General features: G+C 40.8%; 50 non-coding genes across 50 annotated transcripts; all 50 read right to left on the bottom strand.

Annotated features, from left to right (window-relative positions):
• Positions 1–65: 65 nt before the first annotated feature.
• Positions 66–139, bottom strand: trnat-agu (transfer RNA threonine (anticodon AGU)). Its single transcript has one exon. It is a non-coding gene; the product is annotated as a tRNA-Thr (tRNA).
• Positions 140–680: 541 nt separating this feature from the next.
• On the bottom strand, positions 681–769 carry trnar-ucu (transfer RNA arginine (anticodon UCU)). Its single transcript is given in 2 exon segments — positions 681–716; positions 733–769. It is a non-coding gene; the product is annotated as a tRNA-Arg (tRNA).
• Positions 770–911: 142 nt separating this feature from the next.
• On the bottom strand, positions 912–985 carry trnat-ugu (transfer RNA threonine (anticodon UGU)). The gene has a single exon. It is a non-coding gene; the product is annotated as a tRNA-Thr (tRNA).
• Positions 986–1,176: 191 nt separating this feature from the next.
• On the bottom strand, positions 1,177–1,250 carry trnat-agu (transfer RNA threonine (anticodon AGU)). Its single transcript has one exon. It is a non-coding gene; the product is annotated as a tRNA-Thr (tRNA).
• Positions 1,251–1,791: 541 nt separating this feature from the next.
• Positions 1,792–1,880, bottom strand: trnar-ucu (transfer RNA arginine (anticodon UCU)). Its single transcript is given in 2 exon segments — positions 1,792–1,827; positions 1,844–1,880. It is a non-coding gene; the product is annotated as a tRNA-Arg (tRNA).
• Positions 1,881–2,022: 142 nt separating this feature from the next.
• trnat-ugu (transfer RNA threonine (anticodon UGU)) lies at positions 2,023–2,096 on the bottom strand. The gene has a single exon. It is a non-coding gene; the product is annotated as a tRNA-Thr (tRNA).
• Positions 2,097–2,287: 191 nt separating this feature from the next.
• Positions 2,288–2,361, bottom strand: trnat-agu (transfer RNA threonine (anticodon AGU)). Its single transcript has one exon. It is a non-coding gene; the product is annotated as a tRNA-Thr (tRNA).
• Positions 2,362–2,902: 541 nt separating this feature from the next.
• Positions 2,903–2,991, bottom strand: trnar-ucu (transfer RNA arginine (anticodon UCU)). Its single transcript is given in 2 exon segments — positions 2,903–2,938; positions 2,955–2,991. It is a non-coding gene; the product is annotated as a tRNA-Arg (tRNA).
• Positions 2,992–3,133: 142 nt separating this feature from the next.
• Positions 3,134–3,207, bottom strand: trnat-ugu (transfer RNA threonine (anticodon UGU)). Its single transcript has one exon. It is a non-coding gene; the product is annotated as a tRNA-Thr (tRNA).
• Positions 3,208–3,398: 191 nt separating this feature from the next.
• Positions 3,399–3,472, bottom strand: trnat-agu (transfer RNA threonine (anticodon AGU)). The gene has a single exon. It is a non-coding gene; the product is annotated as a tRNA-Thr (tRNA).
• Positions 3,473–4,013: 541 nt separating this feature from the next.
• Positions 4,014–4,102, bottom strand: trnar-ucu (transfer RNA arginine (anticodon UCU)). Its single transcript is given in 2 exon segments — positions 4,014–4,049; positions 4,066–4,102. It is a non-coding gene; the product is annotated as a tRNA-Arg (tRNA).
• A 142-nt stretch (positions 4,103–4,244) lies between these two features.
• trnat-ugu (transfer RNA threonine (anticodon UGU)) lies at positions 4,245–4,318 on the bottom strand. The gene has a single exon. It is a non-coding gene; the product is annotated as a tRNA-Thr (tRNA).
• Positions 4,319–4,509: 191 nt separating this feature from the next.
• On the bottom strand, positions 4,510–4,583 carry trnat-agu (transfer RNA threonine (anticodon AGU)). The gene has a single exon. It is a non-coding gene; the product is annotated as a tRNA-Thr (tRNA).
• A 541-nt stretch (positions 4,584–5,124) lies between these two features.
• On the bottom strand, positions 5,125–5,213 carry trnar-ucu (transfer RNA arginine (anticodon UCU)). The gene is given in 2 exon segments: positions 5,125–5,160; positions 5,177–5,213. It is a non-coding gene; the product is annotated as a tRNA-Arg (tRNA).
• Positions 5,214–5,355: 142 nt separating this feature from the next.
• trnat-ugu (transfer RNA threonine (anticodon UGU)) lies at positions 5,356–5,429 on the bottom strand. Its single transcript has one exon. It is a non-coding gene; the product is annotated as a tRNA-Thr (tRNA).
• A 191-nt stretch (positions 5,430–5,620) lies between these two features.
• On the bottom strand, positions 5,621–5,694 carry trnat-agu (transfer RNA threonine (anticodon AGU)). The gene has a single exon. It is a non-coding gene; the product is annotated as a tRNA-Thr (tRNA).
• A 541-nt stretch (positions 5,695–6,235) lies between these two features.
• Positions 6,236–6,324, bottom strand: trnar-ucu (transfer RNA arginine (anticodon UCU)). The gene is given in 2 exon segments: positions 6,236–6,271; positions 6,288–6,324. It is a non-coding gene; the product is annotated as a tRNA-Arg (tRNA).
• A 142-nt stretch (positions 6,325–6,466) lies between these two features.
• On the bottom strand, positions 6,467–6,540 carry trnat-ugu (transfer RNA threonine (anticodon UGU)). The gene has a single exon. It is a non-coding gene; the product is annotated as a tRNA-Thr (tRNA).
• A 191-nt stretch (positions 6,541–6,731) lies between these two features.
• On the bottom strand, positions 6,732–6,805 carry trnat-agu (transfer RNA threonine (anticodon AGU)). The gene has a single exon. It is a non-coding gene; the product is annotated as a tRNA-Thr (tRNA).
• Positions 6,806–7,346: 541 nt separating this feature from the next.
• trnar-ucu (transfer RNA arginine (anticodon UCU)) lies at positions 7,347–7,435 on the bottom strand. The gene is given in 2 exon segments: positions 7,347–7,382; positions 7,399–7,435. It is a non-coding gene; the product is annotated as a tRNA-Arg (tRNA).
• Positions 7,436–7,577: 142 nt separating this feature from the next.
• On the bottom strand, positions 7,578–7,651 carry trnat-ugu (transfer RNA threonine (anticodon UGU)). Its single transcript has one exon. It is a non-coding gene; the product is annotated as a tRNA-Thr (tRNA).
• A 191-nt stretch (positions 7,652–7,842) lies between these two features.
• trnat-agu (transfer RNA threonine (anticodon AGU)) lies at positions 7,843–7,916 on the bottom strand. Its single transcript has one exon. It is a non-coding gene; the product is annotated as a tRNA-Thr (tRNA).
• Positions 7,917–8,457: 541 nt separating this feature from the next.
• On the bottom strand, positions 8,458–8,546 carry trnar-ucu (transfer RNA arginine (anticodon UCU)). Its single transcript is given in 2 exon segments — positions 8,458–8,493; positions 8,510–8,546. It is a non-coding gene; the product is annotated as a tRNA-Arg (tRNA).
• Positions 8,547–8,688: 142 nt separating this feature from the next.
• On the bottom strand, positions 8,689–8,762 carry trnat-ugu (transfer RNA threonine (anticodon UGU)). The gene has a single exon. It is a non-coding gene; the product is annotated as a tRNA-Thr (tRNA).
• A 191-nt stretch (positions 8,763–8,953) lies between these two features.
• Positions 8,954–9,027, bottom strand: trnat-agu (transfer RNA threonine (anticodon AGU)). The gene has a single exon. It is a non-coding gene; the product is annotated as a tRNA-Thr (tRNA).
• A 541-nt stretch (positions 9,028–9,568) lies between these two features.
• trnar-ucu (transfer RNA arginine (anticodon UCU)) lies at positions 9,569–9,657 on the bottom strand. The gene is given in 2 exon segments: positions 9,569–9,604; positions 9,621–9,657. It is a non-coding gene; the product is annotated as a tRNA-Arg (tRNA).
• Positions 9,658–9,799: 142 nt separating this feature from the next.
• trnat-ugu (transfer RNA threonine (anticodon UGU)) lies at positions 9,800–9,873 on the bottom strand. The gene has a single exon. It is a non-coding gene; the product is annotated as a tRNA-Thr (tRNA).
• A 191-nt stretch (positions 9,874–10,064) lies between these two features.
• Positions 10,065–10,138, bottom strand: trnat-agu (transfer RNA threonine (anticodon AGU)). Its single transcript has one exon. It is a non-coding gene; the product is annotated as a tRNA-Thr (tRNA).
• Positions 10,139–10,679: 541 nt separating this feature from the next.
• trnar-ucu (transfer RNA arginine (anticodon UCU)) lies at positions 10,680–10,768 on the bottom strand. Its single transcript is given in 2 exon segments — positions 10,680–10,715; positions 10,732–10,768. It is a non-coding gene; the product is annotated as a tRNA-Arg (tRNA).
• Positions 10,769–10,910: 142 nt separating this feature from the next.
• On the bottom strand, positions 10,911–10,984 carry trnat-ugu (transfer RNA threonine (anticodon UGU)). The gene has a single exon. It is a non-coding gene; the product is annotated as a tRNA-Thr (tRNA).
• Positions 10,985–11,175: 191 nt separating this feature from the next.
• On the bottom strand, positions 11,176–11,249 carry trnat-agu (transfer RNA threonine (anticodon AGU)). Its single transcript has one exon. It is a non-coding gene; the product is annotated as a tRNA-Thr (tRNA).
• A 541-nt stretch (positions 11,250–11,790) lies between these two features.
• On the bottom strand, positions 11,791–11,879 carry trnar-ucu (transfer RNA arginine (anticodon UCU)). The gene is given in 2 exon segments: positions 11,791–11,826; positions 11,843–11,879. It is a non-coding gene; the product is annotated as a tRNA-Arg (tRNA).
• A 142-nt stretch (positions 11,880–12,021) lies between these two features.
• Positions 12,022–12,095, bottom strand: trnat-ugu (transfer RNA threonine (anticodon UGU)). Its single transcript has one exon. It is a non-coding gene; the product is annotated as a tRNA-Thr (tRNA).
• Positions 12,096–12,286: 191 nt separating this feature from the next.
• Positions 12,287–12,360, bottom strand: trnat-agu (transfer RNA threonine (anticodon AGU)). Its single transcript has one exon. It is a non-coding gene; the product is annotated as a tRNA-Thr (tRNA).
• Positions 12,361–12,901: 541 nt separating this feature from the next.
• trnar-ucu (transfer RNA arginine (anticodon UCU)) lies at positions 12,902–12,990 on the bottom strand. Its single transcript is given in 2 exon segments — positions 12,902–12,937; positions 12,954–12,990. It is a non-coding gene; the product is annotated as a tRNA-Arg (tRNA).
• A 142-nt stretch (positions 12,991–13,132) lies between these two features.
• On the bottom strand, positions 13,133–13,206 carry trnat-ugu (transfer RNA threonine (anticodon UGU)). The gene has a single exon. It is a non-coding gene; the product is annotated as a tRNA-Thr (tRNA).
• A 191-nt stretch (positions 13,207–13,397) lies between these two features.
• trnat-agu (transfer RNA threonine (anticodon AGU)) lies at positions 13,398–13,471 on the bottom strand. Its single transcript has one exon. It is a non-coding gene; the product is annotated as a tRNA-Thr (tRNA).
• A 541-nt stretch (positions 13,472–14,012) lies between these two features.
• trnar-ucu (transfer RNA arginine (anticodon UCU)) lies at positions 14,013–14,101 on the bottom strand. Its single transcript is given in 2 exon segments — positions 14,013–14,048; positions 14,065–14,101. It is a non-coding gene; the product is annotated as a tRNA-Arg (tRNA).
• Positions 14,102–14,243: 142 nt separating this feature from the next.
• Positions 14,244–14,317, bottom strand: trnat-ugu (transfer RNA threonine (anticodon UGU)). The gene has a single exon. It is a non-coding gene; the product is annotated as a tRNA-Thr (tRNA).
• A 191-nt stretch (positions 14,318–14,508) lies between these two features.
• Positions 14,509–14,582, bottom strand: trnat-agu (transfer RNA threonine (anticodon AGU)). The gene has a single exon. It is a non-coding gene; the product is annotated as a tRNA-Thr (tRNA).
• Positions 14,583–15,123: 541 nt separating this feature from the next.
• Positions 15,124–15,212, bottom strand: trnar-ucu (transfer RNA arginine (anticodon UCU)). Its single transcript is given in 2 exon segments — positions 15,124–15,159; positions 15,176–15,212. It is a non-coding gene; the product is annotated as a tRNA-Arg (tRNA).
• A 142-nt stretch (positions 15,213–15,354) lies between these two features.
• Positions 15,355–15,428, bottom strand: trnat-ugu (transfer RNA threonine (anticodon UGU)). The gene has a single exon. It is a non-coding gene; the product is annotated as a tRNA-Thr (tRNA).
• A 191-nt stretch (positions 15,429–15,619) lies between these two features.
• On the bottom strand, positions 15,620–15,693 carry trnat-agu (transfer RNA threonine (anticodon AGU)). The gene has a single exon. It is a non-coding gene; the product is annotated as a tRNA-Thr (tRNA).
• A 541-nt stretch (positions 15,694–16,234) lies between these two features.
• On the bottom strand, positions 16,235–16,323 carry trnar-ucu (transfer RNA arginine (anticodon UCU)). Its single transcript is given in 2 exon segments — positions 16,235–16,270; positions 16,287–16,323. It is a non-coding gene; the product is annotated as a tRNA-Arg (tRNA).
• A 142-nt stretch (positions 16,324–16,465) lies between these two features.
• On the bottom strand, positions 16,466–16,539 carry trnat-ugu (transfer RNA threonine (anticodon UGU)). The gene has a single exon. It is a non-coding gene; the product is annotated as a tRNA-Thr (tRNA).
• Positions 16,540–16,731: 192 nt separating this feature from the next.
• On the bottom strand, positions 16,732–16,805 carry trnat-agu (transfer RNA threonine (anticodon AGU)). Its single transcript has one exon. It is a non-coding gene; the product is annotated as a tRNA-Thr (tRNA).
• Positions 16,806–17,346: 541 nt separating this feature from the next.
• trnar-ucu (transfer RNA arginine (anticodon UCU)) lies at positions 17,347–17,435 on the bottom strand. The gene is given in 2 exon segments: positions 17,347–17,382; positions 17,399–17,435. It is a non-coding gene; the product is annotated as a tRNA-Arg (tRNA).
• A 142-nt stretch (positions 17,436–17,577) lies between these two features.
• trnat-ugu (transfer RNA threonine (anticodon UGU)) lies at positions 17,578–17,651 on the bottom strand. Its single transcript has one exon. It is a non-coding gene; the product is annotated as a tRNA-Thr (tRNA).
• Positions 17,652–17,842: 191 nt separating this feature from the next.
• Positions 17,843–17,916, bottom strand: trnat-agu (transfer RNA threonine (anticodon AGU)). Its single transcript has one exon. It is a non-coding gene; the product is annotated as a tRNA-Thr (tRNA).
• Positions 17,917–18,457: 541 nt separating this feature from the next.
• trnar-ucu (transfer RNA arginine (anticodon UCU)) lies at positions 18,458–18,546 on the bottom strand. The gene is given in 2 exon segments: positions 18,458–18,493; positions 18,510–18,546. It is a non-coding gene; the product is annotated as a tRNA-Arg (tRNA).
• Positions 18,547–18,572: the final 26 nt, after the last annotated feature.

Here is an 18,572-nt window from a genome sequence, read left to right as displayed (position 1 = left end):
TGTGTCCTGTAGAGACTTTTACATCTGAAAAGTTTGGATGAATACTAGTAGAAGGCACACATTTTAGGCACTGCTGGGATTCGAACCCAGGATCTCCTGTTTACTAGACAGGCGCTTTAACCAACTAAGCCACAGCGCCAGGTACTTACTTTGGTTTGATACTTTTGTATTCAAAGTCTAAAAGAGGTAGCATGTCAGGAAAAGAGCTGATTAAGTCATGATTAGGTTCCTTTGAAGTTAGAGGATTATTTCCAAAAGCTGAAAAGTGTGCAGGCTTCTATTGAGGAATAAGGGAATGTCTCAAATCATTTCATTTTGGTTAAAATCTCTCAATACTCGTGTCTTAAATGTGTTGTGAACCTCCATTTACAATAAATCTAAACTCTGTTTAAGCTAGCAGAAATGGAAAGCATTTCTTGCTAGGTAGGTGGCCATCAATTGGCAGTAGCAGTTTTTGGCCTAAACCAGTGTTTTTCAAACCATTCTTGTTATATTCCTTTTTTAAAAATGGGGACTTGACGTGAGCTAATTAGTAGAGTATTCTGTAATCTGAGCTGGGTGTGTCCAACAGGGGAAATAAGACGAAGAGGAAAGGTAGGCTTCTGAAATACTTCATGTCCGAAAAGGTTTAAGCATATGCTTGTCCAACACAAAGATATCTGAGCAAAAGTTTTTATGGATGACTCTGGTGGGACTCGAACCCACAGCCTTTGAATACCTCCATTCACAACCTAGAAGTCCAATGCGCTATCCATTGCGCCACAGAGCCACAACAACACACTTTCCAAGGCACTATGCCTTGTCCAGCACTTCTTAGCTTTCCAGTTCTTCCTTGCTGATACACACTGTTCAGCGTGTAAAGACTTTCAAATGTGAAAAGTTTAAAAGTGCTCCCACATATCCTGTGGCATAGGCACTGCTGGGATTTGAACCCAGGATCTCCTGTTTACAAGACAGGCGCTTTGACCAACTAAGCCACAGCGCCAGCTGTAATGCAAAGCATTTTGTTGGTATATAAAGCCTTAAAGAGGTAGCACATCTTGAAAACAGCTGATAACCTCATGAAAGTTTTCCCTTTGAGCCTTTATTCACAACCTAGAAGTCCAGAAGGTGTGTCCTGTAGAGACTTTTACATCTGAAAAGTTTGGATGAATACTAGTAGAAGCCACACATTTTAGGCACTGCTGGGATTCGAACCCAGGATCTCCTGTTTACTAGACAGGCGCTTTAACCAACTAAGCCACAGCGCCAGGTACTTACTTTGGTTTGATACTTTTGTATTCAAAGTCTAAAAGAGGTAGCATGTCAGGAAAAGAGCTGATTAAGTCATGATTAGGTTCCTTTGAAGTTAGAGGATTATTTCCAAAAGCTGAAAAGTGTGCATGCTTCTATTGAGTAATAAGGGAATGTCTCAAATCATTTCATTTTGGTTAAAATCTCTCAATATTCGTGTCTCAAATGTGTTGTGAACCTCCATTTACAATAAATCTAAACTCTGTTTAAGCTAGCAGAAATGGAAAGCATTTTTTGCTAGGTAGGTGGCCATCAATTGGCAGTAGCAGTTTTTGGCCTAAACCAGTGTTTTTCAAACCATTCTTGTTATATTCCTTTTTAAAAAATGGGGACTTGACGTGAGCTAATTAGTAGAGTATTCTGTAATCTGAGCTGGGTGTGTCCAACAGGGGAAATAAGACGAAGAGGAAAGGTAGGCTTCTGAAATACTTCATGTCCGAAAAGGTTTAAGCATATGCTTGTCCAACACAAAGATATCTGAGCAAAAGTTTTTATGGATGACTCTGGTGGGACTCGAACCCACAGCCTTTGAATACCTCCATTCACAACCTAGAAGTCCAATGCGCTATCCATTGCGCCACAGAGCCACAACAACACACTTTCCAAGGCACTATGCCTTGTCCAGCACTTCTTAGCTTTCCAGTTCTTCCTTGCTGATACACACTGTTCAGCATGTAAAGACTTTCAAATGTGAAAAGTTTAAAAGTGCTCCCACATATCCTGTGGCATAGGCACTGCTGGGATTTGAACCCAGGATCTCCTGTTTACAAGACAGGCGCTTTGACCAACTAAGCCACAGCGCCAGCTGTCACACAAAGCATTTTGTTGGTATATAAAGCCTTAAAGAGGTAGCACATCTTGAAAACAGCTGATAACCTCATGAAAGTTTTCCCTTTGAGCCTTTATTCACAACCTAGAAGTCCAGAAGGTGTGTCCTGTAGAGACTTTTACATCTGAAAAGTTTGGATGAATACTAGTAGAAGGCACACATTTTAGGCACTGCTGGGATTCGAACCCAGGATCTCCTGTTTACTAGACAGGCGCTTTAACCAACTAAGCCACAGCGCCAGGTACGTACTTTGGTTTGATACTTTTGTATTCAAAGTCTAAAAGAGGTAGCATGTCAGGAAAAGAGCTGATTAAGTCATGATTAGGTTCCTTTGAAGTTAGAGGATTATTTCCAAAAGCTGAAAAGTGTGCAGGCTTCTATTGAGGAATAAGGGAATGTCTCAAATCATTTCATTTTGGTTAAAATCTCTCAATACTCGTGTCTTAAATGTGTTGTGAACCTCTATTTACAATAAATCTAAACTCTGTTTAAGCTAGCAGAAATGGAAAGCATTTCTTGCTAGGTAGGTGGCCATCAATTGGCAGTAGCAGTTTTTGGCCTAAACCAGTGTTTTTCAAACCATTCTTGTTATATTCCTTTTTTAAAAATGGGGACTTGACGTGAGCTAATTAGTAGAGTATTCTGTAATCTGAGCTGGGTGTGTCCAACAGGGGAAATAAGACGAAGAGGAAAGGTAGGCTTCTGAAATACTTCATGTCCGAAAAGGTTTAAGCATATGCTTGTCCAACACAAAGATATCTGAGCAAAAGTTTTTATGGATGACTCTGGTGGGACTCGAACCCACAGCCTTTGAATACCTCCATTCACAACCTAGAAGTCCAATGCGCTATCCATTGCGCCACAGAGCCACAACAACACACTTTCCAAGGCACTATGCCTTGTCCAGCACTTCTTAGCTTTCCAGTTCTTCCTTGCTGATACACACTGTTCAGCGTGTAAAGACTTTCAAATGTGAAAAGTTTAAAAGTGCTCCCACATATCCTGTGGCATAGGCACTGCTGGGATTTGAACCCAGGATCTCCTGTTTACAAGACAGGCGCTTTGACCAACTAAGCCACAGCGCCAGCTGTAATGCAAAGCATTTTGTTGGTATATAAAGCCTTAAAGAGGTAGCACATCTTGAAAACAGCTGATTACCTCATGAAAGTTTTCCCTTTGAGCCTTTATTCACAACCTAGAAGTCCAGAAGGTGTGTCCTGTAGAGACTTTTACATCTGAAAAGTTTGGATGAATACTAGTAGAAGGCACACATTTTAGGCACTGCTGGGATTCGAACCCAGGATCTCCTGTTTACTAGACAGGCGCTTTAACCAACTAAGCCACAGCGCCAGGTACTTACTTTGGTTTGATACTTTTGTATTCAAAGTCTAAAAGAGGTAGCATGTCAGGAAAAGAGCTGATTAAGTCATGATTAGGTTCCTTTGAAGTTAGAGGATTATTTCCAAAAGCTGAAAAGTGTGCAGGCTTCTATTGAGGAATAAGGGAATGTCTCAAATCATTTCATTTTGGTTAAAATCTCTCAATACTCGTGTCTTAAATGTGTTGTGAACCTCCATTTACAATAAATCTAAACTCTGTTTAAGCTAGCAGAAATGGAAAGCATTTCTTGCTAGGTAGGTGGCCATCAATTGGCAGTAGCAGTTTTTGGCCTAAACCAGTGTTTTTCAAACCATTCTTGTTATATTCCTTTTTTAAAAATGGGGACTTGACGTGAGCTAATTAGTAGAGTATTCTGTAATCTGAGCTGGGTGTGTCCAACAGGGGAAATAAGACGAAGAGGAAAGGTAGGCTTCTGAAATACTTCATGTCCGAAAAGGTTTAATCATATGCTTGTCCAACACAAAGATATCTGAGCAAAAGTTTTTATGGATGACTCTGGTGGGACTCGAACCCACAGCCTTTGAATACCTCCATTCACAACCTAGAAGTCCAATGCGCTATCCATTGCGCCACAGAGCCACAACAACACACTTTCCAAGGCACTATGCCTTGTCCAGCACTTCTTAGCTTTCCAGTTCTTCCTTGCTGATACACACTGTTCAGCATGTAAAGACTTTCAAATGTGAAAAGTTTAAAAGTGCTCCCACAAATCCTGTGGCATAGGCACTGCTGGGATTTGAACCCAGGATATCCTGTTTACAAGACAGGCGCTTTGACCAACTAAGCCACAGCGCCAGCTGTAATGCAAAGCATTTTGTTGGTATATAAAGCCTTAAAGAGGTAGCACATCTTGAAAACAGCTGATTACCTCATGAAAGTTTTCCCTTTGAGCCTTTATTCACAACCTATAAGTCCAGAAGGTGTGTCCTGTAGAGACTTTTACATCTGAAAAGTTTGGATGAATACTAGTAGAAGCCACACATTTTAGGCACTGCTGGGATTCGAACCCAGGATCTCCTGTTTACTAGACAGGCGCTTTAACCAACTAAGCCACAGCGCCAGGTACTTACTTTGGTTTGATACTTTTGTATTCAAAGTCTAAAAGAGGTAGCATGTCAGGAAAAGAGCTGATTAAGTCATGATTAGGTTCCTTTGAAGTTAGAGGATTATTTCCAAAAGCTGAAAAGTGTGCAGGCTTCTATTGAGGAATAAGGGAATGTCTCAAATCATTTCATTTTGGTTAAAATCTCTCAATACTCGTGTCTTAAATGTGTTGTGAACCTCCATTTACAATAAATCTAAACTCTGTTTAAGCTAGCAGAAATGGAAAGCATTTCTTGCTAGGTAGGTGGCCATCAATTGGCAGTAGCAGTTTTTGGCCTAAACCAGTGTTTTTCAAACCATTCTTGTTATATTCCTTTTTTAAAAATGGGGACTTGACGTGAGCTAATTAGTAGAGTATTCTGTAATCTGAGCTGGGTGTGTCCAACAGGGGAAATAAGACGAAGAGGAAAGGTAGGCTTCTGAAATACTTCATGTCCGAAAAGGTTTAAGCATATGCTTGTCCAACACAAAGATATCTGAGCAAAAGTTTTTATGGATGACTCTGGTGGGACTCGAACCCACAGCCTTTGAATACCTCCATTCACAACCTAGAAGTCCAATGCGCTATCCATTGCGCCACAGAGCCACAACAACACACTTTCCAAGGCACTATGCCTTGTCCAGCACTTCTTAGCTTTCCAGTTCTTCCTTGCTGATACACACTGTTCAGCGTGTAAAGACTTTCAAATGTGAAAAGTTTAAAAGTGCTCCCACATATCCTGTGGCATAGGCACTGCTGGGATTTGAACCCAGGATCTCCTGTTTACAAGACAGGCGCTTTGACCAACTAAGCCACAGCGCCAGCTGTAATGCAAAGCATTTTGTTGGTATATAAAGCCTTAAAGAGGTAGCACATCTTGAAAACAGCTGATTACCTCATGAAAGTTTTCCCTTTGAGCCTTTATTCACAACCTAGAAGTCCAGAAGGTGTGTCCTGTAGAGACTTTTACATCTGAAAAGTTTGGATGAATACTAGTAGAAGCCACACATTTTAGGCACTGCTGGGATTCGAACCCAGGATCTCCTGTTTACTAGACAGGCGCTTTAACCAACTAAGCCACAGCGCCAGGTACTTACTTTGGTTTGATACTTTTGTATTCAAAGTCTAAAAGAGGTAGCATGTCAGGAAAAGAGCTGATTAAGTCATGATTAGGTTCCTTTGAAGTTAGAGGATTATTTCCAAAAGCTGAAAAGTGTGCAGGCTTCTATTGAGGAATAAGGGAATGTCTCAAATCATTTCATTTTGGTTAAAATCTCTCAATACTCGTGTCTTAAATGTGTTGTGAACCTCCATTTACAATAAATCTAAACTCTGTTTAAGCTAGCAGAAATGGAAAGCATTTCTTGCTAGGTAGGTGGCCATCAATTGGCAGTAGCAGTTTTTGGCCTAAACCAGTGTTTTTCAAACCATTCTTGTTATATTCCTTTTTTAAAAATGGGGACTTGACGTGAGCTAATTAGTAGAGTATTCTGTAATCTGAGCTGGGTGTGTCCAACAGGGGAAATAAGACGAAGAGGAAAGGTAGGCTTCTGAAATACTTCATGTCCGAAAAGGTTTAATCATATGCTTGTCCAACACAAAGATATCTGAGCAAAAGTTTTTATGGATGACTCTGGTGGGACTCGAACCCACAGCCTTTGAATACCTCCATTCACAACCTAGAAGTCCAATGCGCTATCCATTGCGCCACAGAGCCACAACAACACACTTTCCAAGGCACTATGCCTTGTCCAGCACTTCTTAGCTTTCCAGTTCTTCCTTGCTGATACACACTGTTCAGCATGTAAAGACTTTCAAATGTGAAAAGTTTAAAAGTGCTCCCACAAATCCTGTGGCATAGGCACTGCTGGGATTTGAACCCAGGATCTCCTGTTTACAAGACAGGCGCTTTGACCAACTAAGCCACAGCGCCAGCTGTAATGCAAAGCATTTTGTTGGTATATAAAGCCTTAAAGAGGTAGCACATCTTGAAAACAGCTGATTACCTCATGAAAGTTTTCCCTTTGAGCCTTTATTCACAACCTAGAAGTCCAGAAGGTGTGTCCTGTAGAGACTTTTACATCTGAAAAGTTTGGATGAATACTAGTAGAAGCCACACATTTTAGGCACTGCTGGGATTCGAACCCAGGATCTCCTGTTTACTAGACAGGCGCTTTAACCAACTAAGCCACAGCGCCAGGTACTTACTTTGGTTTGAGACTTTTGTATTCAAAGTCTAAAAGAGGTAGCATGTCAGGAAAAGAGCTGATTAAGTCATGATTAGGTTCCTTTGAAGTTAGAGGATTATTTCCAAAAGCTGAAAAGTGTGCAGGCTTCTATTGAGGAATAAGGGAATGTCTCAAATCATTTCATTTTGGTTAAAATCTCTCAATACTCGTGTCTTAAATGTGTTGTGAACCTCCATTTACAATAAATCTCAACTCTGTTTAAGCTAGCAGAAATGGAAAGCATTTCTTGCTAGGTAGGTGGCCATCAATTGGCAGTAGCAGTTTTTGGCCTAAACCAGTGTTTTTCAAACCATTCTTGTTATATTCCTTTTTTAAAAATGGGGACTTGACGTGAGCTAATTAGTAGAGTATTCTGTAATCTGAGCTGGGTGTGTCCAACAGGGGAAATAAGACGAAGAGGAAAGGTAGGCTTCTGAAATACTTCATGTCCGAAAAGGTTTAAGCATATGCTTGTCCAACACAAAGATATCTGAGCAAAAGTTTTTATGGATGACTCTGGTGGGACTCGAACCCACAGCCTTTGAATACCTCCATTCACAACCTAGAAGTCCAATGCGCTATCCATTGCGCCACAGAGCCACAACAACACACTTTCCAAGGCACTATGCCTTGTCCAGCACTTCTTAGCTTTCCAGTTCTTCCTTGCTGATACACACTGTTCAGCGTGTAAAGACTTTCAAATGTGAAAAGTTTAAAAGTGCTCCCACATATCCTGTGGCATAGGCACTGCTGGGATTTGAACCCAGGATCTCCTGTTTACAAGACAGGCGCTTTGACCAACTAAGCCACAGCGCCAGCTGTAATGCAAAGCATTTTGTTGGTATATAAAGCCTTAAAGAGGTAGCACATCTTGAAAACAGCTGATAACCTCATGAAAGTTTTCCCTTTGAGCCTTTATTCACAACCTAGAAGTCCAGAAGGTGTGTCCTGCAGAGACTTTTACATCTGAAAAGTTTGGATGAATACTAGTAGAAGCCACACATTTTAGGCACTTCTGGGATTCGAACCCAGGATCTCCTGTTTACTAGACAGGCGCTTTAACCAACTAAGCCACAGCGCCAGGTACTTACTTTGGTTTGATACTTTTGTATTCAAATTCTAAAAGAGGTAGCATGTCAGGAAAAGAGCTGATTAAGTCATGATTAGGTTCCTTTGAAGTTAGAGGATTATTTCCAAAAGCTGAAAAGTGTGCATGCTTCTATTGAGTAATAAGGGAATGTCTCAAATCATTTCATTTTGGTTAAAATCTCTCAATATTCGTGTCTCAAATGTGTTGTGAACCTCCATTTACAATAAATCTAAACTCTGTTTAAGCTAGCAGAAATGGAAAGCATTTTTTGCTAGGTAGGTGGCCATCAATTGGCAGTAGCAGTTTTTGGCCTAAACCAGTGTTTTTCAAACCATTCTTGTTATATTCCTTTTTAAAAAATGGGGACTTGACGTGAGCTAATTAGTAGAGTATTCTGTAATCTGAGCTGGGTGTGTCCAACAGGGGAAATAAGACGAAGAGGAAAGGTAGGCTTCTGAAATACTTCATGTCCGAAAAGGTTTAAGCATATGCTTGTCCAACACAAAGATATCTGAGCAAAAGTTTTTATGGATGACTCTGGTGGGACTCGAACCCACAGCCTTTGAATACCTCCATTCACAACCTAGAAGTCCAATGCGCTATCCATTGCGCCACAGAGCCACAACAACACACTTTCCAAGGCACTATGCCTTGTCCAGCACTTCTTAGCTTTCCAGTTCTTCCTTGCTGATACACACTGTTCAGCATGTAAAGACTTTCAAATGTGAAAAGTTTAAAAGTGCTCCCACATATCCTGTGGCATAGGCACTGCTGGGATTTGAACCCAGGATCTCCTGTTTACAAGACAGGCGCTTTGACCAACTAAGCCACAGCGCCAGCTGTCACACAAAGCATTTTGTTGGTATATAAAGCCTTAAAGAGGTAGCACATCTTGAAAACAGCTGATAACCTCATGAAAGTTTTCCCTTTGAGCCTTTATTCACAACCTAGAAGTCCAGAAGGTGTGTCCTGTAGAGACTTTTACATCTGAAAAGTTTGGATGAATACTAGTAGAAGGCACACATTTTAGGCACTGCTGGGATTCGAACCCAGGATCTCCTGTTTACTAGACAGGCGCTTTAACCAACTAAGCCACAGCGCCAGGTACGTACTTTGGTTTGATACTTTTGTATTCAAAGTCTAAAAGAGGTAGCATGTCAGGAAAAGAGCTGATTAAGTCATGATTAGGTTCCTTTGAAGTTAGAGGATTATTTCCAAAAGCTGAAAAGTGTGCAGGCTTCTATTGAGGAATAAGGGAATGTCTCAAATCATTTCATTTTGGTTAAAATCTCTCAATACTCGTGTCTTAAATGTGTTGTGAACCTCTATTTACAATAAATCTAAACTCTGTTTAAGCTAGCAGAAATGGAAAGCATTTCTTGCTAGGTAGGTGGCCATCAATTGGCAGTAGCAGTTTTTGGCCTAAACCAGTGTTTTTCAAACCATTCTTGTTATATTCCTTTTTTAAAAATGGGGACTTGACGTGAGCTAATTAGTAGAGTATTCTGTAATCTGAGCTGGGTGTGTCCAACAGGGGAAATAAGACGAAGAGGAAAGGTAGGCTTCTGAAATACTTCATGTCCGAAAAGGTTTAAGCATATGCTTGTCCAACACAAAGATATCTGAGCAAAAGTTTTTATGGATGACTCTGGTGGGACTCGAACCCACAGCCTTTGAATACCTCCATTCACAACCTAGAAGTCCAATGCGCTATCCATTGCGCCACAGAGCCACAACAACACACTTTCCAAGGCACTATGCCTTGTCCAGCACTTCTTAGCTTTCCAGTTCTTCCTTGCTGATACACACTGTTCAGCGTGTAAAGACTTTCAAATGTGAAAAGTTTAAAAGTGCTCCCACATATCCTGTGGCATAGGCACTGCTGGGATTTGAACCCAGGATCTCCTGTTTACAAGACAGGCGCTTTGACCAACTAAGCCACAGCGCCAGCTGTAATGCAAAGCATTTTGTTGGTATATAAAGCCTTAAAGAGGTAGCACATCTTGAAAACAGCTGATTACCTCATGAAAGTTTTCCCTTTGAGCCTTTATTCACAACCTAGAAGTCCAGAAGGTGTGTCCTGTAGAGACTTTTACATCTGAAAAGTTTGGATGAATACTAGTAGAAGGCACACATTTTAGGCACTGCTGGGATTCGAACCCAGGATCTCCTGTTTACTAGACAGGCGCTTTAACCAACTAAGCCACAGCGCCAGGTACTTACTTTGGTTTGATACTTTTGTATTCAAAGTCTAAAAGAGGTAGCATGTCAGGAAAAGAGCTGATTAAGTCATGATTAGGTTCCTTTGAAGTTAGAGGATTATTTCCAAAAGCTGAAAAGTGTGCAGGCTTCTATTGAGGAATAAGGGAATGTCTCAAATCATTTCATTTTGGTTAAAATCTCTCAATACTCGTGTCTTAAATGTGTTGTGAACCTCCATTTACAATAAATCTAAACTCTGTTTAAGCTAGCAGAAATGGAAAGCATTTCTTGCTAGGTAGGTGGCCATCAATTGGCAGTAGCAGTTTTTGGCCTAAACCAGTGTTTTTCAAACCATTCTTGTTATATTCCTTTTTTAAAAATGGGGACTTGACGTGAGCTAATTAGTAGAGTATTCTGTAATCTGAGCTGGGTGTGTCCAACAGGGGAAATAAGACGAAGAGGAAAGGTAGGCTTCTGAAATACTTCATGTCCGAAAAGGTTTAATCATATGCTTGTCCAACACAAAGATATCTGAGCAAAAGTTTTTATGGATGACTCTGGTGGGACTCGAACCCACAGCCTTTGAATACCTCCATTCACAACCTAGAAGTCCAATGCGCTATCCATTGCGCCACAGAGCCACAACAACACACTTTCCAAGGCACTATGCCTTGTCCAGCACTTCTTAGCTTTCCAGTTCTTCCTTGCTGATACACACTGTTCAGCATGTAAAGACTTTCAAATGTGAAAAGTTTAAAAGTGCTCCCACATATCCTGTGGCATAGGCACTGCTGGGATTTGAACCCAGGATCTCCTGTTTACAAGACAGGCGCTTTGACCAACTAAGCCACAGCGCCAGCTGTCACACAAAGCATTTTGTTGGTATATAAAGCCTTAAAGAGGTAGCACATCTTGAAAACAGCTGATAACCTCATGAAAGTTTTCCCTTTGAGCCTTTATTCACAACCTAGAAGTCCAGAAGGTGTGTCCTATAGAGACTTTTACATCTGAAAAGTTTGGATGAATACTAGTAGAAGGCACACATTTTAGGCACTGCTGGGATTCGAACCCAGGATCTCCTGTTTACTAGACAGGCGCTTTAACCAACTAAGCCACAGCGCCAGGTACGTACTTTGGTTTGATACTTTTGTATTCAAAGTCTAAAAGAGGTAGCATGTCAGGAAAAGAGCTGATTAAGTCATGATTAGGTTCCTTTGAAGTTAGAGGATTATTTCCAAAAGCAGAAAAGTGTGCATGCTTCTATTGAGTAATAAGGGAATGTCTCAAATCATGTCATTTTGGTTAAAATCTCTCAATACTCGTGTCTCAAATGTGTTGTGAACCTCCATTTACAATAAATCTAAACTCTGTTTAAGCTAGCAGAAATGGAAAGCATTTCTTGCTAGGTAGGTGGCCATCAATTGGCAGTAGCAGTTTTTGGCCTAAACCAGTGTTTTTCAAACCATTCTTGTTATATTCCTTTTTTAAAAATGGGGACTTGACGTGAGCTAATTAGTAGAGTATTCTGTAATCTGAGCTGGGTGTGTCCAACAGGGGAAATAAGACGAAGAGGAAAGTTAGGCTTCTGAAATACTTCATGTCCGAAAAGGTTTAAGCATATGCTTGTCCAACACAAAGATATCTGAGCAAAAGTTTTTATGGATGACTCTGGTGGGACTCGAACCCACAGCCTTTGAACACCTCCATTCACAACCTAGAAGTCCAATGCGCTATCCATTGCGCCACAGAGCCACAACAACACATTTTCCAAGGCACTATGCCTTGTCCAGCACTTCTTAGCTTTCCAGTTCTTCCTTGCTGATACACACTGTTCAGCATGTAAAGACTTGCAAATGTTAAAAGTTTAAAAGTGCTCCCACATATCCTGTGGCATAGGCACTGCTGGGATTTGAACCCAGGATCTCCTGTTTACAAGACAGGCGCTTTGACCAACTAAGCCACAGCGCCAGCTGTCACACAAAGCATTTTGTTGGTATATAAAGCCTTAAAGAGGTAGCACATCTTGAAAACAGCTGATTACCTCATGAAAGTTTTCCCTTTGAGCCTTTATTCACAACCTAGAAGTCCAGAAGGTGTGTCCTGTAGAAACTTTTACATCTGAAAAGTTTGGATGAATACTAGTAGAAGGCACACATTTTAGGCACTGCTGGGATTCGAACCCAGGATCTCCTGTTTACTAGACAGGCGCTTTAACCAACTAAGCCACAGCGCCAGGTACTTACTTTGGTTTGATACTTTTGTATTCAAAGTCTAAAAGAGGTAGCATGTCAGGAAAAGAGCTGATTAAGTCATGATTAGGTTCCTTTGAAGTTAGAGGATTATTTCCAAAAGCTGAAAAGTGTGCAGGCTTCTATTGAGGAATAAGGGAATGTCTCAAATCATTTCATTTTGGTTAAAATCTCTCAATACTCGTGTCTTAAATGTGTTGTGAACCTCCATTTACAATAAATCTAAACTCTGTTTAAGCTAGCAGAAATGGAAAGCATTTCTTGCTAGGTAGGTGGCCATCAATTGGCAGTAGCAGTTTTTGGCCTAAACCAGTGTTTTTCAAACCATTCTTGTTATATTCCTTTTTTAAAAATGGGGACTTGACGTGAGCTAATTAGTAGAGTATTCTGTAATCTGAGCTGGGTGTGTCCAACAGGGGAAATAAGACGAAGAGGAAAGGTAGGCTTCTGAAATACTTCATGTCCGAAAAGGTTTAATCATATGCTTGTCCAACACAAAGATATCTGAGCAAAAGTTTTTATGGATGACTCTGGTGGGACTCGAACCCACAGCCTTTGAATACCTCCATTCACAACCTAGAAGTCCAATGCGCTATCCATTGCGCCACAGAGCCACAACAACACACTTTCCAAGGCACTATGCCTTGTCCAGCACTTCTTAGCTTTCCAGTTCTTCCTTGCTGATACACACTGTTCAGCATGTAAAGACTTTCAAATGTGAAAAGTTTAAAAGTGCTCCCACAAATCCTGTGGCATAGGCACTGCTGGGATTTGAACCCAGGATCTCCTGTTTACAAGACAGGCGCTTTGACCAACTAAGCCACAGCGCCAGCTGTAATGCAAAGCATTTTGTTGGTATATAAAGCCTTAAAGAGGTAGCACATCTTGAAAACAGCTGATTACCTCATGAAAGTTTTCCCTTTGAGCCTTTATTCACAACCTAGAAGTCCAGAAGGTGTGTCCTGTAGAGACTTTTACATCTGAAAAGTTTGGATGAATACTAGTAGAAGCCACACATTTTAGGCACTGCTGGGATTCGAACCCAGGATCTCCTGTTTACTAGACAGGCGCTTTAACCAACTAAGCCACAGCGCCAGGTACTTACTTTGGTTTGATACTTTTGTATTCAAAGTCTAAAAGAGGTAGCATGTCAGGAAAAGAGCTGATTAAGTCATGATTAGGTTCCTTTGAAGTTAGAGGATTATTTCCAAAAGCTGAAAAGTGTGCAGGCTTCTATTGAGGAATAAGGGAATGTCTCAAATCATTTCATTTTGGTTAAAATCTCTCAATACTCGTGTCTTAAATGTGTTGTGAACCTCCATTTACAATAAATCTAAACTCTGTTTAAGCTAGCAGAAATGGAAAGCATTTCTTGCTAGGTAGGTGGCCATCAATTGGCAGTAGCAGTTTTTGGCCTAAACCAGTGTTTTTCAAACCATTCTTGTTATATTCCTTTTTTAAAAATGGGGACTTGACGTGAGCTAATTAGTAGAGTATTCTGTAATCTGAGCTGGGTGTGTCCAACAGGGGAAATAAGACGAAGAGGAAAGGTAGGCTTCTGAAATACTTCATGTCCGAAAAGGTTTAAGCATATGCTTGTCCAACACAAAGATATCTGAGCAAAAGTTTTTATGGATGACTCTGGTGGGACTCAAACCCACAGCCTTTGAATACCTCCATTCACAACCTAGAAGTCCAATGCGCTATCCATTGCGCCACAGAGCCACAACAACACACTTTCCAAGGCACTATGCCTTGTCCAGCACTTCTTAGCTTTCCAGTTCTTCCTTGCTGATACACACTGTTCAGCGTGTAAAGACTTTCAAATGTGAAAAGTTTAAAAGTGCTCCCACATATCCTGTGGCATAGGCACTGCTGGGATTTGAACCCAGGATCTCCTGTTTACAAGACAGGCGCTTTGACCAACTAAGCCACAGCGCCAGCTGTAATGCAAAGCATTTTGTTGGTATATAAAGCCTTAAAGAGGTAGCACATCTTGAAAACAGCTGATTACCTCATGAAAGTTTTCCCTTTGAGCCTTTATTCACAACCTAGAAGTCCAGAAGGTGTGTCCTGTAGAGACTTTTACATCTGAAAAGTTTGGATGAATACTAGTAGAAGGCACACATTTTAGGCACTGCTGGGATTCGAACCCAGGATCTCCTGTTTACTAGACAGGCGCTTTAACCAACTAAGCCACAGCGCCAGGTACTTACTTTGGTTTGATACTTTTGTATTCAAAGTCTAAAAGAGGTAGCATGTCAGGAAAAGAGCTGATTAAGTCATGATTAGGTTCCTTTGAAGTTAGAGGATTATTTCCAAAAGCTGAAAAGTGTGCAGGCTTCTATTGAGGAATAAGGGAATGTCTCAAATCATTTCATTTTGGTTAAAATCTCTCAATACTCGTGTCTTAAATGTGTTGTGAACCTCCATTTACAATAAATCTAAACTCTGTTTAAGCTAGCAGAAATGGAAAGCATTTCTTGCTAGGTAGGTGGCCATCAATTGGCAGTAGCAGTTTTTGGCCTAAACCAGTGTTTTTCAAACCATTCTTGTTATATTCCTTTTTTAAAAATGGGGACTTGACGTGAGCTAATTAGTAGAGTATTCTGTAATCTGAGCTGGGTGTGTCCAACAGGGGAAATAAGACGAAGACGAAAGGTAGGCTTCTGAAATACTTCATGTCCGAAAAGGTTTAATCATATGCTTGTCCAACACAAAGATATCTGAGCAAAAGTTTTTATGGATGACTCTGGTGGGACTCGAACCCACAGCCTTTGAATACCTCCATTCACAACCTAGAAGTCCAATGCGCTATCCATTGCGCCACAGAGCCACAACAACACACTTTCCAAGGCACTATGCCTTGTCCAGCACTTCTTAGCTTTCCAGTTCTTCCTTGCTGATACACACTGTTCAGCATGTAAAGACTTTCAAATGTGAAAAGTTTAAAAGTGCTCCCACAAATCCTGTGGCATAGGCACTGCTGGGATTTGAACCCAGGATCTCCTGTTTACAAGACAGGCACTTTGACCAACTAAGCCACAGCGCCAGCTGTAATGCAAAGCATTTTGTTGGTATATAAAGCCTTAAAGAGGTAGCACATCTTGAAAACAGCTGATTACCTCATGAAAGTTTTCCCTTTGAGCCTTTATTCACAACCTAGAAGTCCAGAAGGTGTGTCCTGTAGAGACTTTTACATCTGAAAAGTTTGGATGAATACTAGTAGAAGCCACACATTTTAGGCACTGCTGGGATTCGAACCCAGGATCTCCTGTTTACTAGACAGGCGCTTTAACCAACTAAGCCACAGCGCCAGGTACTTACTTTGGTTTGATACTTTTGTATTCAAAGTCTAAAAGAGGTAGCATGTCAGGAAAAGAGCTGATTAAGTCATGATTAGGTTCCTTTGAAGTTAGAGGATTATTTCCAAAAGCTGAAAAGTGTGCAGGCTTCTATTGAGGAATAAGGGAATGTCTCAAATCATTTCATTTTGGTTAAAATCTCTCAATACTCGTGTCTTAAATGTGTTGTGAACCTCCATTTACAATAAATCTAAACTCTGTTTAAGCTAGCAGAAATGGAAAGCATTTCTTGCTAGGTAGGTGGCCATCAATTGGCAGTAGCAGTTTTTGGCCTAAACCAGTGTTTTTCAAACCATTCTTGTTATATTCCTTTTTTAAAAATGGGGACTTGACGTGAGCTAATTAGTAGAGTATTCTGTAATCTGAGCTGGGTGTGTCCAACAGGGGAAATAAAACGAAGAGGAAAGGTAGGCTTCTGAAATACTTCATGTCCGAAAAGGTTTAAGCATATGCTTGTCCAACACAAAGATATCTGAGCAAAAGTTTTTATGGATGACTCTGGTGGGACTCGAACCCACAGCCTTTGAATACCTCCATTCACAACCTAGAAGTCCAATGCGCTATCCATTGCGCCACAGAGCCACAACAACACACTTTCCAAGGCACTATGCCTTGTCCAGCACTTCTTAGCTTTCCAGTTCTTCCTTGCTGATACACACTGTTCAGTGTGTAAAGACTTTCAAATGTGAAAAGTTTAAAAGTGCTCCCACATATCCTGTGGCATAGGCACTGCTGGGATTTGAACCCAGGATCTCCTGTTTACAAGACAGGCGCTTTGACCAACTAAGCCACAGCACCAGCTGTAATGCAAAGCATTTTGTTTGTTATATAAAGCCTTAAAGAGGTAGCACATCTTGAAAACAGCTGATAACCTCATGAAAGTTTTCCCTTTGAGCCTTTATTCACAACCTAGAAGTCCAGAAGGTGTGTCCTGTAGAGACTTTTACATCTGAAAAGTTTGGATGAATACTAGTAGAAGCCACACATTTTAGGCACTGCTGGGATTCGAACCTAGGATCTCCTGTTTACTAGACAGGCGCTTTAACCAACTAAGCCACAGCGCCAGGTACTTACTTTGGTTTGATACTTTTGTATTCAAAGTCTAAAAGAGGTAGCATGTCAGGAAAAGAGCTGATTAAGTCATGATTAGGTTCCTTTGAAGTTAGAGGATTATTTCCAAAAGCTGAAAAGTGTGCATGCTTCTATTGCGTAATAAGGGAATGTCTTAAATCATTTCATTTTGGTTAAAATCTCTCAATATTCGTGTCTCAAATGTCTTGTGAACCTCCATTTACAATAAATCTAAACTCTGTTTAAGCTAGCAGAAATGGAAAGCATTTTTTGCTAGGTAGGTGGCCATCAATTGGCAGTAGCAGTTTTTGGCCTAAACCAGTGTTTTTCAAACCATTTTTGTTATATTCCTTTTTAAAAAATGGGGACTTGACGTGAGCTAATTAGTAGAGTATTCTGTAATCTGAGCTGGGTGTGTCCAACAGGGGAAATAAGACGAAGAGGAAAGGTAGGCTTCTGAAATACTTCATGTCCGAAAAGGTTTAAGCATATGCTTGTCCAACACAAAGATATCTGAGCAAAAGTTTTTATGGATGACTCTGGTGGGACTCGAACCCACAGCCTTTGAATACCTCCATTCACAACCTAGAAGTCCAATGCGCTATCCATTGCGCCACAGAGCCACAACAACACACTTTCCAAGGCACTATGCCTTGTCCAGCACTTCTTAGCTTTCCAGTTCTTCCTTGCTGATACACACTGTTCAGCATGTAAAGACTTTCAAATGTGAAAAGTTTAAAAGTGCTCCCACATATCCTGTGGCATAGGCACTGCTGGGATTTGAACCCAGGATCTCCTGTTTACAAGACAGGCGCTTTGACCAACTAAGCCACAGCGCCAGCTGTCACACAAAGCATTTTGTTGGTATATAAAGCCTTAAAGAGGTAGCACATCTTGAAAACAGCTGATAACCTCATGAAAGTTTTCCCTTTGAGCCTTTATTCACAACCTAGAAGTCCAGAAGGTGTGTCCTGTAGAGACTTTTACATCTGAAAAGTTTGGATGAATACTAGTAGAAGGCACACATTTTAGGCACTGCTGGGATTCGAACCCAGGATCTCCTGTTTACTAGACAGGCGCTTTAACCAACTAAGCCACAGCGCCAGGTACGTACTTTGGTTTGATACTTTTGTATTCAAAGTCTAAAAGAGGTAGCATGTCAGGAAAAGAGCTGATTAAGTCATGATTAGGTTCCTTTGAAGTTAGAGGATTATTTCCAAAAGCTGAAAAGTGTGCAGGCTTCTATTGAGGAATAAGGGAATGTCTCAAATCATTTCATTTTGGTTAAAATCTCTCAATACTCGTGTCTTAAATGTGTTGTGAACCTCTATTTACAATAAATCTAAACTCTGTTTAAGCTAGCAGAAATGGAAAGCATTTCTTGCTAGGTAGGTGGCCATCAATTGGCAGTAGCAGTTTTTGGCCTAAACCAGTGTTTTTCAAACCATTCTTGTTATATTCCTTTTTTAAAAATGGGGACTTGACGTGAGCTAATTAGTAGAGTATTCTGTAATCTGAGCTGGGTGTGTCCAACAGGGGAAATAAGACGAAGAGGAAAGGTAGGCTTCTGAAATACTTCATGTCCGAAAAGGTTTAAGCATATGCTTGTCCAACACAAAGATATCTGAGCAAAAGTTTTTATGGATGACTCTGGTGGGACTCGAACCCACAGCCTTTGAATACCTCCATTCACAACCTAGAAGTCCAATGCGCTATCCATTGCGCCACAGAGCCACAACAACACACTTTCCAAGGCACTA

Source organism: Pseudorasbora parva, chromosome 8 (assembly GCF_024679245.1).
Source record: "Pseudorasbora parva isolate DD20220531a chromosome 8, ASM2467924v1, whole genome shotgun sequence".
NCBI lineage: Eukaryota > Metazoa > Chordata > Actinopteri > Cypriniformes > Gobionidae > Pseudorasbora > Pseudorasbora parva.
Note: the sequence above shows the minus strand (reverse complement) of the source record. Positions and strands in the feature narration are given on the sequence as shown.